The following is a 15,583-nucleotide window of genomic DNA, read 5'->3' as shown; positions in this document are numbered from 1 at the left end:
GCTCTGTTGAATGTGGATACCTGAGAACAATCTGCTCTTACTGTTCAATTACATAATGCAAACTGTAACTTCCTTCTGCATTAAAAACAAATAGAGTCTGGAATGCTTTATATTGTAAGGCAAGGCAATACTTTCCAATAGATATTTTGTCCAGAGGTTATAAGGAGCTTTGGCCAGCCTCTGGCTTTATCATTTTTAGTGACTCTCTGAGTAAGGGCAGGTTGTAGTTAAAGAAGGCTTGAGAAGTCTGTGGAAGAGTGAGTATTCATCATCAGAGTTCCTCCAAGTGCCAGAAGCTAGTATCAGTAGTTGACTGTTTTGGTAGCAGAAGGATTACAGTAATTAGAATTATCTGACAAAAGAAGGAATGTCCAATGACACAGAGGTCTCTATAAACTAAAAGAATTAACATTCACACTAGATTGTTATCTGTCAGGAATGCTGCCAAGGGCCTGTCTACACTAGTGAAGAACTTTGATTAGCTGACTCCTAGAAATCCTGTAAGACACATACTCTCTCTCTCTCTCTCAGCCTCTCTCTCTCTCTCTATCTTTATTCCTCTCTCTGTAGTGAGGGGACTTAAAGTGAGAAAATATAGTATTGGTGAGAGGCAAGGGAGGCTAGGATCACACCTGCCTGTCTTCTCCAAGGAAGTATCTGGATGAGAAGTGGGAGATGGGTTTAAGGTGTGGCAGGAATGTATATTGTAAAAGCTGTAACCTCCTCTTTTTTACAAACCATGTTTCAGTGTTGTGCGGATTTAGTGTTTTTCACTGTAGCACTGTCTCCAAACCCAGCAATTCAAAATTATTCATTGGTGGAACCACTTGAAACATTAGTGTGTAGCCAAACTTTATGAATTAGAATCCAATTAACCAGAATGACTTTGAAAATTTTGTTTCTAGAGAACATGGGAGAAAACTATCTAAAATAAGCCCATATTGATGATTTAGTATAAAGAAGGAAGTTTTCAAGGTAGAGGACAGATTCAATATAAATTCAGCTTAATGTATGTTTAGACAATGACCACTGATATTCATAATGATTGCATAACAAAATTCTTTTATCAAAAGAAGATCCTATCACTATTCTACTAAGAAAAGCAAGTGGACACATCTATTTCAAGAATATTTTCAATACTAAAGATGAAGACAAGTTTTCTCTTCATCACTGATATAGCCGGAAAATTTAACTAGCAAGTAGTCTAGTTACTTATTGTAGATGGAAAACTCCCCCTACCAGTTACTAACCATACCATGAATGCTGAGTACTATTGTCAACATTACAGTTTGTATATCAAAAAATATAGCCTGAAAATTCCCAGATCCTTATATTAAATAATTTTTGTGTTGGTAAGCTTCACATTTCACAACATATGTTTAAGGAAGAATGAGTCCATTTTCTCTGGGAATGTCACAGTTATCTTCCCAGGAGTCAAGCTCATTTGTATTGAGAGGCAGTGAAGAGTAATGTGTTAGCACGTGGGCTTCCATGGCCATGCTCACTCTCTGGGCTATCTCTGCATTCACCTCTTTCCAGCTGCATGCTCTTGGGTGAATCATTTCTTTCAGCGTTCTCTGTAAAATGGGCAGGAAAAGCACCAAGCTTATAGAAATATGAAGATTCAGGGAAATAAAGGTCCTGCATGCTTCTCACAGAGCCAGGCACTGGGCAGGCAACAGAGTTTTTAGCTATGATTATGAATACTTTATGTCATGAAGTTCTATGTTCTTTTTTTTAATTGTGGTAAAATACACATAACATAAAAGTTACCATTTTAACCATTTTTAGGTGTATAATTCTGTGTTCTTTTTATCTAGAGGGAAAATATGATCATTTACAACAAATGTCTATACATTAACACTATGCAGTTTGCTTTATCTATGAATATTGAAGAAAACAATCAAGACTAATAAGAACATTTGGTGTAAAGATCAAAACAATAAAATGATCTCTATGCCCTCATAATTTTAAAATGAAGTGTATGAAGTCATAAAGTAACTTCTCCAAAGGGCTCAACAATATTTCAAACCCCGATTTTACTGAAAAAGTTCATTATTGTTAAGTATAAAATTTATCTATATACAAAGTAGGATTGAAACCATACAGAAAGATATAAACTGAAAGGTAAAGTCTCCCTTACCCTTTACAAATCCCTTTTCCCCTCCTCCCAGTAGTTTATGTATCCTTCTAGAAATATTCTATGTACTATGTATGCATCTATACTCATATAAATCTGTGTTTATAGGATTACAAACAGAATCACACGATAGCCACTATTTTCCATGTAGGTATTTTTTAACTCAAAAGTATATCTTAAAGATCTTCCCATGCTTTCAGAGAACTCGTGGTATTCAATTATAGAGAATATGTCACAATTTATTGGTCAGCTCCTAACTAATAATTAGATTTCCAGGGTTTCTTTTTTTTTTTTTCTTGCAAAAAAAAAAAACCTGAGTAGTAACTGCTGCACCATTAGGATGTCCTGATCCTTTGTACACAGACGCATATCTTTTAAAAATAAAGATGAATGAATTCTTAGCAGATTATTTTAATGACATGTGAAAAATAAAGTTAAGATACATAATTAATGAAAGTAGAGTGGGTTGTTATGCTGTGGATCTCTTGGTTCCTTACTTGACATCATGTTTCCTTAAAGATGAAATTAAGGAATGTAGCCTTGTAGCTAAGAGTTTAGGACAAGGAATCCTATCACTTACTAATTATACAAGATACTGAACCTCTCCGAGCCTAGTTCTGCTCAATGGGTTTGGTATGACAGTCAAATGAAATGCTGAAGGTCAGCATTTTGCACAGTAGCATTTAGCATTGATAACTTCTCAGTAATTGAAAACATAAGTAGTTAGTAACTATCTGGTGATAATGAGTATTCTTATGCAACAGTTGACTAGAGCTTCCCAAATTTCCGATTTTATTTATCCTTTTATTGATTAGTTGGTGTGTATTCTCTCCTATGCTTCAAGACAATTATTAATTCTTCTCTTGAAATTTTTTTATTTCTAGGTCTGGGGTAGGACTGGGCACATATTCCACAAGAAACCTGATCTAAATCTGAAGGTAGAAAAAAAAAATATGTGTTTTTTAAGAAAATGTTCACTGAGCACTTAGTAACAAGCAAAGCAATGATGGCAAGAATATCTCAGGATGTTTGCCAGGCTTGCTGCTGATCAAACCTTTGTGAATAGCCTTTTGGGGGCTTATGCTCTTAAATCCTCAAGCTGAAAATCCGAACCCCATGAGCCAGGCTCTTCTGCAGCCTGTGACCAGGTTCTGCCCATCAGGTGCCCCAGATCTGAAAGGCGGAGTGAGAAGCAGGAGCATGTGTCCCACTTTATTTATTTATATTTTTTTCTGGTAGGGATCACAGTGACAGCTGGAGCTCCTGGCAGCAGAGGCGGAGCTTCCGGTGTCTGGTGTCAGCCTGGCCTAGGGTTGTGTCTTCCCTGGAGCAGCCTGTGGTGTTGTTTGGGCTGTGCTCCTGGCTGCAACCTCTGAGCTTGGTACTCTGCACTCCTGCAGCAGCTTTGAATGCTCCTCAGTTACTCTGCTGTGTAAATAGGCCAAATGAGTTCTGTTATTTACAACTGAGTGCCTACATTCCCCATTTCCCCAAGCCCCAAACTCCACCCATTTCCTCATTTCATTGTGTGGCAATTTGGTCCTGGTTGCTCAGGCCCCAAATCTTGGTGTCATCCTTGACCTCACTCTTTCTCTCAATAATGACCTAATTGGTTTTTCTACATATATTCCAACCCCCCATGGTTTATTGCTAAACCAGCTACCAGAGTGACTTTCCAAAAAATATGTCACATTATGTCACTCCTCTCCTTAGAATTTTTTGGTGGCCTCCACCTCCCTGAGTAAAGTAGAATCTTATGTCCTTCTAAGGGTGTCCTTCTAAGGCCCACTCCCGTATTACCCTTCTTATCAAGTAGCTGTTTCCTTCTTCACTCACTGCCCTCTACACACTCTGGCCCCAGTTCCATAAGATCCCAAATGACCCAGCTGCCTGCTTCAGCAACTCCCACCACACTGCCTTTTTGCTAGTCTCAGAACATGCCCAGACCATCACTACCTCAGGGACTTGTCACTGGCTCTTCTTTTGCCTGGAGCCCCACCTCCCTGTTTTAACATCTTGCTCCCCACCCCATTTCCATATTGTTTAACCTCTTATTTCTTCAGATGTCTTTCCCTAACCTCCCAAGACTTAGCTGCCCTTTACAACCAATCCCTCAGCTCCTGATCTCTCTCTTCTTCTATTTCTTTGCACAACATTGCTTATTCTCCAAATATACTTGCTTATTTGCCAATTGTCTGTCTCTCTCCCCACATGAATATAAGCTCCATGAAGGCAAGGACTTTGGCCCCTGCTATATTCTCAGCATCTAGAATGTTGCTTAGCTCAGGAAGTACTCTAAAAATATTTGTCAAATAATTATAAAAATGAAGGAATGAATGCATGAATATGAAGGCATATGGCATTCTCTGTTCTCTGAGAGTTTATAAGGGGGTTAATACACGTCACTCAAGGAACTGTTGCAAAGGCAGCAACTTTAATGGAAATCAGTCAGAAGCCTTGAAGGAAATAACTGGTTTTACCTAAACTCTTCATTTTAATGAAAACAAAAAGCATTGTGCAAGATTTAGTAAGAGCTCTTTGAAGTCTTTCCTAAGCGTGGTCAGAGACATCTATGGTGTGATTTAAGGGGTATATAATGGAATCACCTGCCCAAATCAATATTCCCTGATCTATGATAGTGTCTAAAATTTTTTTGAAGGTCTTATTTATTTATTTGAGAGAAAGAGAGAGAGGACAAGCAGTGGAGAGAGGAGAAGCAGGGAGTGGTCTTCCCACTGAGCAGGGAGACCAGTTTAGGGTTCCATCCCAGAACCTGGAGCATGACCCAAGTTGAAGGCAGATGCTTAACTGACTGAGCCACCCAAATGCCCTCAGAGTGCCTAAAATTCTTAATTATCATTCTTTTATTTATTCTAGAAATATCACAGGTTCTGTTTTTCCCAGCTGGGACATAGCAGTCTTTGAATCACATTTTATTTGAGGACACCAGGCATCATGTGGTATTAAGTGCCAAGAGGAAAATGATAATGGTCAGGGAGAGTGTGGTGCGGTTGAGTGTGTGGCTTTTCAGATAGGACAATTGAGGAAGTTAATGTTAGGGAGGTGACATTTCAGTAGAGGCCTAAATGAGGTAGGGAAAGAAGCCTTGCAGATGGTGTTCAAGTCACTCCTGAAGATATCTCATTGAGCAGAGAGTGATAGTGACCTCTTGGCTGTCTAGGAGATCTAGCCGGTGATTTGAAAGCGTTGTAGCACTTAAAACACCATATATTACCTATCTCATTTCACTTCTGCCATAATGCTATGAACTGCAAGGAACAAAAATTATCATTTCCATTTTCTAGTCAAAGAAACTGAAGTAATTTGCACATGGTCAAATAACTAGTAGGTAGACAATCTGGAGCAGACAGAAATTCAGTATCTTTGTATGATGGATCCCACTCACATGGACATGCAGACACAAAAAACAGTGCACAGTTTGGAAATAAGACAGACCTGACTCTAAGTTTTTCAGTCTAGCTCTTCTTGCCATAGACCAATTACCTACCTTTTCTTACCCTCATTTTGTTTATTGCAAGGTGGGTAGACAATATGTCCAGGAACTGAAATTCTAAATGAGAATTCCAAATGAGGTTCCTGAAGCTCCTAGTCTATGATCTGATATACAGTAGATTCTTAGTAAATAAAACTTCTATTGTGGGCAGATGCTTATCATCCCAAAGATTATTCCAAGGTGGGAATAAAGAAATGGAAAGCAGGGACTAGAAAGTTTACTTCACCTTGAAGTTCTATGTGTCTGTAAAGAATTTGAAATATTTTTATTTCTTTCACATTCAAAAGACCAGATTAGTGGGTCTGGGAATGACTGAGTTTTTCTTTAGTCCTCTGAATATCTTAAAAGTATTTCTTTCTATCTCTATTTGGAAGGCAATGTCACAGAAAAATGACCTTTGCTTTCAAGCTCTTCAGAAGGCTCAAGAGGTAGGAAAGCATCCATTCCAGACCAATTTTTAAATTTCCCTTAAAGGAATAGGAGTGGGAACTCATAGAGTGTGTTGAATTCTATTTCTCAACTACTGTTTCAATGCACTTTTCAAGTATGTGATGTTGGGTGGTTACCGTATAATGGGATTCAAAAGAGATTTATAAACTTCTAGAGGGGTCTATGCTTCATGAATTTCTTGAGTGGGCATTTGAGTCAGGATCAATGAAGCATTGATAGTTGATGCCCTCAACAAATCAAGTGAACACACCAGATATCATCTGATCCAGATTCTGGATTACGTTACATACAATCCAGACTACAAAGCTGTAGAGGGTCGGAGTCATATGTGACTCTCAATTTGCTGTAAGATGCATGATATTTGTGAATCTGTCAGCAAGGATAAAGTTTCTTTTGTTTGTTTTCTCTTCTTCAGACTCAACTAGAGGAGAAAAATGTCATTCAAGCCCCTCAGACCTCCATGCAAAGTTGTTCTGATATACACATAGACACGCACTTGCGATAAGTTGATGTTGACTTATTCCTGTTCAATGGGTCAGACCAAGGGACCACACCATTTATTGATGCCAGCATTAGGTAACATTCATTCGATGGAAAGGACTCTGGTAATTCTATTTAATGTCAAACAACACCTTATGCTCTGACACGGCAGAAGAGCCCGGAGTGGCAGTTGTACTCTTCATGCTCCAGTATGACATTCCCAAGGTAGGATTTGATTACAAACAGCAATAGGGAATTATGGGGAAAGAGATGAAGCACAGAGACCAGGAGACATAAAGAGATGACAATAACAAGGCTGTGAGGCAATCTGTGTTACTTTATCAGGCTGTCATCAGGCACAGGATCTTGCTGGAATGCCTCCTTGCTTTCAGGATAGACACTCAGACCTGGTCAAGTCAGGACACTTCACAGGAGCCAAACTGTGCAGTTCCTCTGAAATGCTCAACATCTCATGCAGACTCAAATGCAATTACGAGAAATTTCCTGAGAAAACAAAATGAGACCTTCTAAGCTTCTGTGTATTTATTTATGTGCCATTTGGGGATGTTTGGGATACAAGACACATGTCTCCTCCTACAACTCAACTTCAATCACATTTGAGCAATTATTCAAAGCTCAGCATACTCTAATTAATTCCTTATTCTATTTATTTATGTATGTATGTATTTTAAAGATTTGTTTATTTTTTATTTGAGAAAGAGAGAGAACAGAGCAGGCAGGGCACAGAGAGAGGGAGAGAAAATCTCAAGCAGACTCTGCACTGAGTGCGGAGCCCAACTAGGGCTGAAGGCAGGGCTCAGTCTCACAACCTGGAGATAACAACCTGAGCCAAAACCAAGAGTCAGAGGCTTAACTGACTGTGCCACCGAGGCACCCTAGTTCCTTACTGTATTTAAAAGTATTATTTACCAATAAATTAGGAAATCTAGAAGAAATGGACGCATTCCTGGAAAGCCACAAACTACCAAAACTGGAGCAGGAAGAAATAGAAAACCTGAACAGGCCAATAACCAGGGAGGAAATTGAAGCAGTCATCAAAAACCTCCCAAGACACAAGAGTCCAGGGCCAGATGGCTTCCCAGGGGAATTCTATCAAACGTTTAAAGAAGAAATCATACCTATTCTACTAAAGCTGTTTGGAAAGATAGAAAGAGATGGAGTACTTCCAAACTTGTTCTATGAGGCCAGCATCACCTTAATTCCGAAACCAGACAAAGACCCCACCAAAAAGGAGAATTACAGACCAATATCCCTGATGAACATGGATGCAAAAATTCTCAACAAGATACTAGCCAATAGGATCCAACAACACATTAAGAAAATTATTCACCATGACCAAGTAGGATTTATCCCTGGGACACAAGGCTGGTTCAACACTCGTAAAACCATCAATGTGATTCATCATATCAGCAAGAGAAAAACCAAGAACCATATGATACTCTCATTAGATGCAGAGAAAGCATTTGACAAAATACAGCATCCATTCCTGATCAAAATCCTTCAGAGTGTAGGGATAGAGGGAACTTTCCTCGACATCTTAAAAGCCATTTACGAAAAGCCCACAGCAAATATCATTCTCAATGGGGAAGCACTGGGAGCCTTTCCCCTAAGATCAGGAACAAGACAGGGATGTCCACTCTCACCACTGCTGTTCAACATAGTTCTGGAAGTCCTCGCCTCAGCAATCAGACAACAAAAAGACATTAAAGGCATTCAAATTGGCAAAGAAGAAGTCAAACTCTCCCTCTTCGCTGATGACATGATACTCTACATAGAAAACCCAAAAGCCTCCACCCCAAGATTGCTAGAACTCATACAGCAATTTGGTAGCGTGGCAGGATACAAAATCAATGCCCAGAAATCAATGGCATTTCTATACACTAACAATGAGACTGAAGAAAGAGAAATTAAGGAGTCAATCCCATTTACAATTGCACCCAGAAGCATAAGATACCTAGGAATAAACCTAACCAAAGAGGTAAAAGATCTATACCCTAAAAACTATAGAACACTTCTGAAAGAAATTGAGGAAGACACAAAGAGATGGAAAAATATTCCATGCTCATGGATTGGCAGAATTAATATTGTAAAAATGTCAATGTTACCCAGGGCAATTTACACATTTAATGCAATCCCTATCAAAATACCATGGACTTTCTTCAGAGAGTTAGGACAAATTATTTTAAGATTTGTGTGGAATCAGAAAAGACCCCGAATAGCCAGGGGAATTTTAAAAAAGAAAACCATAGCTGGGGGCATCACAATGCCAGATTTCAGGTTGTACTACAAAGCTGTGGTCATCAAGACAGTGTGGTACTGACACAAAAACAGACACATAGATCAATGGAACAGAATAGAGAACCCAGAAGTGGACCCTGAAATGTACGGTCATCTAATATTCGATAAAGGAGGAAAGACTATCCGCTGGAAGAAAGACAGTCTCTTCAATAAATGGTGCTGGGAAAATTGGACATCCACATGCAGAAGAATGAAACTGGACCACTCTCTTTCACCATACACAAAGATAAACTCAAAATGGATGAGAGATCTAAATGTGAGACAAGATTCCATCAAAATCCTAGAGGAGAACACAGGCAACACCCTTTTTGAACTTGGCCACAGTAACTTCTTGCAAGATACATCCACAAAGGCAAAAGAAACAAAAGCAAAAATGAACTATTGGGACTTCATCAAGATAAGAAGCTTTTGCACAGCAAAGGATACAGTCAACAAAACTAAAAGACAACCTACAGGATGGGAGAAGATATTTGCAAATGACATATCAGACAAAGGGCTAGTTTCCAAAATCTATAAAGAACTTATTAAACTCAACACCAAAGAAACAAACAATCCAATCATGAAATGGGCAAAAGACATGAAGAGAAATCTCACAGAGGAAGACATGGACATGGCCAACAAGCACATGAGAAAATGCTCTGCATCACTGGCCATCAGGGAAATACAAATCAAAACCACAATGAGATACCACCTCCCACCAGTGAGAATGGGGAAAATTAACAAGGCAGGAAAAAACAAATGTTGGAGAGGATGCGGAGAAAAGGGAACCCTCTTACACTGTTGGTGGGAATGTGAACTGGTGCAGCCATTCTGGAAAACTGTGTGGAGGTTCCTCAAAGAGTTAAAAATAGACCTGCCCTACGACCCAGCAATTGCACTGTTGGGGATTTACCCCAAAGATTCAGATGCAATGAAACGTCGGGACACCTGCACCCCGATGTTTCTAGCAGCAATGGCCACAATAGCCAAACTGTGGAAGGAGCCTCGGTGTCCATCGAAAGATGATGGATAAAGAAGATGTGGTTTATGTATACAATGGAATATTACTCAGCAATTAGAAACGACAAATACCCACCATTTGCTTCAACGTGGATGGAACTGGAAGGTATTATGCTGAGTGAAATAAGTCAATCGGAGAAGGACAAACAGTGTATGTTCTCATTCATTTGGGGAATATGAATAATAGTGAAAGGGAATATAAAGGAAGGGAAAAGAAATGTTGGGAAATATCAGGAAGGGAGACAGAACATAAAGACTCCTAACTCTGGGAAACGAACTAGGGGTGGTGGAAGGGGAGGAGGGCGGGTGTTGGAGGGGAATGGGTGACGGGCACTGAGGTGGACACTTGACGGGATGAGCACTGGGTGTTTTTCTGTATGTTGGTAAATTGAACACCAATAAAAGTTAATTAAAAATAAAAAAAATAAAAAATAAAAGAGATGTGCAATTTAAAAAAAATAAATAAAAGTATTTTTTATTTATGCATGTTCTCCTTCCTCCATTTTTTCTCTTATGATTTATACTAAATTTGTTTACTGGTAGGTATCTTTTTTTTTTTCTCAGATAACTCTAAGTTTCAAGAGTTTCTCTTTTGAAGTCTTAATGCCTAGGATCATATAAGCAATAGTAATCATCATCACCATCCATGCATATATATATGCATATAATAACATACACTTGCACATGTGATATTGTGTGACTTACAAAGCACTTTCACACACGTTATCACATTTAATCATAATTACAACAATAACATCCAGCCCTCTTTCTCTTTCTCCTGGTTACCATGAGGTGGACACTTTACTAAGAGCTCTTCATGCAATGTTTCCAGAGAAGAAAGAGTCAAGGAATTTGAAAGGCAATGAGGAAATCCTTGAAGGGTAGTTGAACAAGCACTTAACTAGGCAGGAGTGGTCCCAGGAGGAATGGTCACACTCTGCTGTTGGTTTCTACTTATTTGGCACCGGTCAAGTGAGAACCTCAGTGTGCTCATATGCAAAATTAGATTAACACACACCTGCCCTGACTCCTTACAGAGTTACAATGAGAATCAAATTAGAAAATATGTAAGAAAATATTTTGTGGCTTGCCAAATGAAGAATACATATTTTTATTGATTTTCTTTCCTGCACTTGACTTTTGCCAGCATTTGTAGCATTGTCTTAAACAAAAGCTTCTATTGAATAATAGAATAATAGGAAATTGAACATTAAGTAATAGAATTGGTTCTATTGAATAAAGGAAAAGATGAAAATTTGTAGAATTGTATAAGCATGTTCTAATAGTCTTTTGGCCATTTTGCTTTACTTAAAATCAATACATATAGGTATCTGTTTGGCAGCCAGATACCTGAATTCAATCTATGGGAGCTGAGCTCAAAAGGAAAATGAAATCTTGTTTCTTTTTTAAAATTTTTAAATTTTTTTCAAAGTGAAACCTGCAGATAACTTGCATACAAATCACATGGCATGATTATAAGCATTTCTGATTTCTCCACCCTACTTTTGTCTACTGAATTAGAAGCTGCAGGTGTCTGCTTTGTTTAGAAAACACAGCATCTGAGACTTAGTTAGGCCCACTAGTCCAGGAGCCCAGAACATACTGGCTGAGGTTTGCAAGTTGTTAGAGGACATTCGTTGTTTCTTTTCAGCAGTAACAAGATTTTCCTATCAACATTATATTAAAAGCAGATACACATTCTTATGTGAAATAAAAGCAGCACTCCATTTGTGTACAAAACTTGACTTCACTTGCTTGAAAGCACTTTGAAGTCATGTTTTCTCAGCTTTCTTTAATTGGATGGTGCATTTATAAGAGAACTTTGGAAAGAGTATTCTATTTCAGTGTTATTTCTGGCCTCCATTCAAGAAACCAATAATCTCATAAGCAGTTAAATTGATAACCAAGCAGTAACTCTCCAAATTAGAAAGGGGTCTCAACTCATTTCAAGCTATGATATTAAAATCCACAAGATGTTAGCAGTCTGTACTATATGTTGAAATAAAAAAGTAGAGATTTTGCTTTTGGTCATTAGTAAATATGGGATGATAGAGTATTATTTCAGAAGTTACCAATCACCAACCAGCTTCATGGAACAGAGAAATAAAAGAGAAGAATCAATACTTACTCAACACACATTTATTGAGTAACAACTGTGTACCTGGCACTTGTCCAGGTCTAGAGCTGGAGGAGTAAATGAAGCAAATCAAGGTTTCTTACTTCTTAGCTCTAGAAAGGGAGGCAGAAAATAAAGAAAAAGCCAATATTTAATATTTCTAAGATCAAATGCACATTATAAGATGATAAGTGCAAAGGCCAATGGTTTACTCTGAATCTATTATGCTGAAATTTAAAATTCTGGAAACTGCAGAGTTTGAAAATGATATGCTTAATCATTCACATTTATGGTCATATTTACAGTATAGTCAAAATGCATATTTCATATATGATTGATCTTTTTTCCCTGAAGCCAGATCCTGTCTCCCTTGTCATTCCTGCCCTTCTATGATGATGCCCCAGAAAAGCAGCCAATCAGGAGACTAGTTTGTTTGCTTGTTTGTTTTCTCAGCACTTTTAACTCAGGAACCAAACCAGTATGAACTGGATAGAGCATCAGAGTCATGTCTGAACTGTACCCAGGGTCTATGCATAGTTAGCTAGTTTCAAAACCGCAAGCTAATACCCATACTACCAGCATGCCGTTCTTTTTTTTCCCCTCTGCTGTGTTATTCATATTTAGAGTCGTAATATGACCCCATCCAAAAACTCTGTTGCAGAAATTTCTTGGAAAAGAACATACAGTTTATCTGTGCCTATGAAGAACCTGTTAATTGGGGAAGAGAATGGGAGGAGGGGTTGTAAAAACAAAATGAACCAAAAACCCAATGAAGAGCTATACATTTTCTTTGCATAACCTGACATCATTTTAGTCCAAAGTGGGAAGTCACCTTTTTTTTAGAAATATATCAGCAGCAAGGAAAGGATATTGCTATTCTGATCAGAATTCGGTCAGTAGGTATGTTTTGGGTTTGATTTAATTTTTCCTATTTGTCTTTCTGCCTATATAGAAATTTCCTCTAGGGGAAAATATGCCAAGGTTAAACTTTACATGGATTAACCAATTACCTACGCGTCGTAGCCTTCAGCAATTTTTAATAATAAGACACCATCCACTTCATGCTAAACTGCAAAAAGTGATCCCTTTTTCATAATATTAATGTTATTCCATGGAACAGCACTATTATAAAAAATCCCAGAAGCAAACATGGTACAAATTATGGAGCAGCTGCGGAGAGGTGGCTTCTAATCATATTGGACAAGAATAAGAACAAATAAATCAAGAAAGAAACTCCTCCACTTCTGCTGACCCACGGATGTCCATTTTAACCCTGAGTAAATATCTAGCAGCTCGCAAGAGGAGGGACACGCAGCCAGCCGGGAGGGTGACAGTAAAGCTCACCTGGGCTCGGAACACTCAGAGGGGCCAGGAGCACAGGAACTTTATTTTGAAATCCAGCTTACATAGTTGAAACTGTCGGTTCCCGACTTTAACTCCTTGGCAGAGGTGCTAGCTGAGTGTGCACATTGCACAGACACATGGCAGCAAACAACCTCTGGGCTGTGGGCGAGGGACTCACCTCACCGCCGCTGGGCCCTGGGCTGCTTCCAAGGGCAGGTCGAGCAGGCAGTGGCACCAAAGCAGGCAGACAGGCATGACTTTGGGACAGAGAAAGGGCTGGAGGCTCAGGGTTTTGTCATCTGTGTTTGTTAATATAAAAATAGATTGTTGAAAGGTGATTGGAATTGGATTTTCAGCTCAGGCCACGTTATTAGGAAATGGCTTTGTGGCAGTAAATGTCATCTTTAGCTAGAGACCTTCAAAAAGCTGAATCGAGGTCAGAATCAAAGCTTGGCAGAGGTCCCCGTGTGCTGCCCTTCTCTTGTGCCTTTTTTTTTTTTTTTTTTTTTTTTTTTTTAGTCCTGAAAGTGCTTTGCCAAACACTCCTCTCTCAAGAGCCACTTCTAGGGGAGAAGAGGGCCTCATATCAGCAACTTTTAGGCGTAGAACAGCAGATGTTCTGTCTCAAACCTAAACATCGTCTTGTTGCTCTATTACCTGAGCCCCCCAAATACTGCTTTCAATCAGCCATTTAGTTCCAACGAGTTACTGCAATGATAAGACGGTGTCCTTGAGTCTGGGGTTATTTCAAATACGTGACTGTGTTCCACCCACATGCAGAAGGCCTAAAAATTGCAGAATCAGAGCATTTGCTGTGCTTCTCTGTGATACTATCTTCCAGGCACAAATACACTAATCTGTTAAACAAAGAGTCTTATCCAGTTCTGAAATGCTAAGTGTGTCTCACACTGGAAGAAATAATTTACAGTCATCTTTCCCTAAGTTTCATTTCAAAGAAAATGTCTTCCATTATTTCAAGAGGGAAAACTAGGAAATAGAAGATTATTTCGCAAGGAGCCGTGGTCCTTTTACAAATTTACGCTTGCATCTCCATTTCAGGGAGGGATGCAAGTCCCTTTGCCTCCCTGAGGTCATTGCCCTGGTTTGTGCCTTAGATGTGTTTATCCCATCATCCAGACAGTTCAAATCAGGAGTGAGGTGCATTCGAGCTGGGTTTCTCCTCCTGCCAAGAGGATAATCCTCTACTGACCGGTCAGCATTTACACCTAGCAAGTTTGACCTTTCAGAAGGAGATACTGCTTTAAGTTTGCACAAAATAACCTTAGTGGTGAATGAAGCCCAAGTTTGGGGTGACAATGTTGTCCCCCTCACCACCTCCTATTTCCAGCTTTCCTTGCCTGACGTGGACATTGCAAATACAGCGTCTCTTCAAAGCAGTATTTCGTTTTGAAAACATATAGAGTTAGAGCAAATTTTGCATAATTCTATTAAAAGGCTTATACCTCAGCTTTGCAAAATATTTAAGAAAATGTGATTCAGGGGAAAGAAAGTCTTATCTTCTGGCCCAGGAGGTGCTTCCTGGAACTAAGCTTGTTAATGTCAGGAGTGCATGGTAAGCACCAGAAATTAAAAAAAAAAAAATCGAGAGACTTGAAGGGCTTCTTTGATGTCCCTTCAAGTCCCCAGTGGTCTGAAGCTTAAGGCAGAGATGCATTTTCTGTTTCTTTCACCACGTTGCAAATTTAGACACTGGCGTCATATTACAGTATGGAAAGCATAGGTGTGTCTCTGTAGAATCTAGAATAAAATTTATTGGCTCTTTCCAGTTGAGGACAGTTCTTTCTTTTTGGTGTCATTGCAGACTTGAGAACATCTTCCATAGATCAAATGACTCTGTCCTCATGCTTATTTTGATCATATGATGCTGCCGGGTGTTCACAGGTTGACGGCCAGTTTGGCATCCATTTTTCATATTCAGCTTCTGAGATCATACTTCAGAACCAAGCACCTCCAACAGTGTAAACATTACAATGAAAATGCTTCTAAGTATAGAGCAGGTCCCCATTAAACAGGCTGCTGTTCCAGGAGCCAATGGCTATATGTTCAGTTGACGCCATATGGTCAGGAACCCTGCAAGAGAACTGCACTTGTACTGTGAATGGAGAGTGCCCACAGCCCTCAGAAGCCACCATTCTAGAACTCTCTGGAGCCTTAAGCCTACCTTCTTCTTCTTTTATTCTTTTTTTTAAAAGATTTTATT

General features: G+C 39.1%; 1 long non-coding RNA gene across 1 annotated transcript; it reads right to left on the bottom strand.

Moving 5' to 3' along the window:
- Nucleotides 1–2,942: 2,942 nt before the first annotated feature.
- LOC140595857 (uncharacterized) lies at nt 2,943–13,607 on the bottom strand. Its single transcript, XR_011997790.1, has 3 exons — nt 13,363–13,607; nt 12,031–12,131; nt 2,943–7,088 (listed from the first exon to the last, which is right to left on the bottom strand). It is a non-coding gene; the product is annotated as an uncharacterized lncRNA (long non-coding RNA).
- Between the last annotated feature and the right edge of the window lie 1,976 nt (nt 13,608–15,583).

The sequence above is a fragment of the Vulpes vulpes genome, chromosome 1 (assembly GCF_048418805.1).
Source record: "Vulpes vulpes isolate BD-2025 chromosome 1, VulVul3, whole genome shotgun sequence".
NCBI lineage: Eukaryota > Metazoa > Chordata > Mammalia > Carnivora > Canidae > Vulpes > Vulpes vulpes.
Note: the sequence above shows the minus strand (reverse complement) of the source record. Positions and strands in the feature narration are given on the sequence as shown.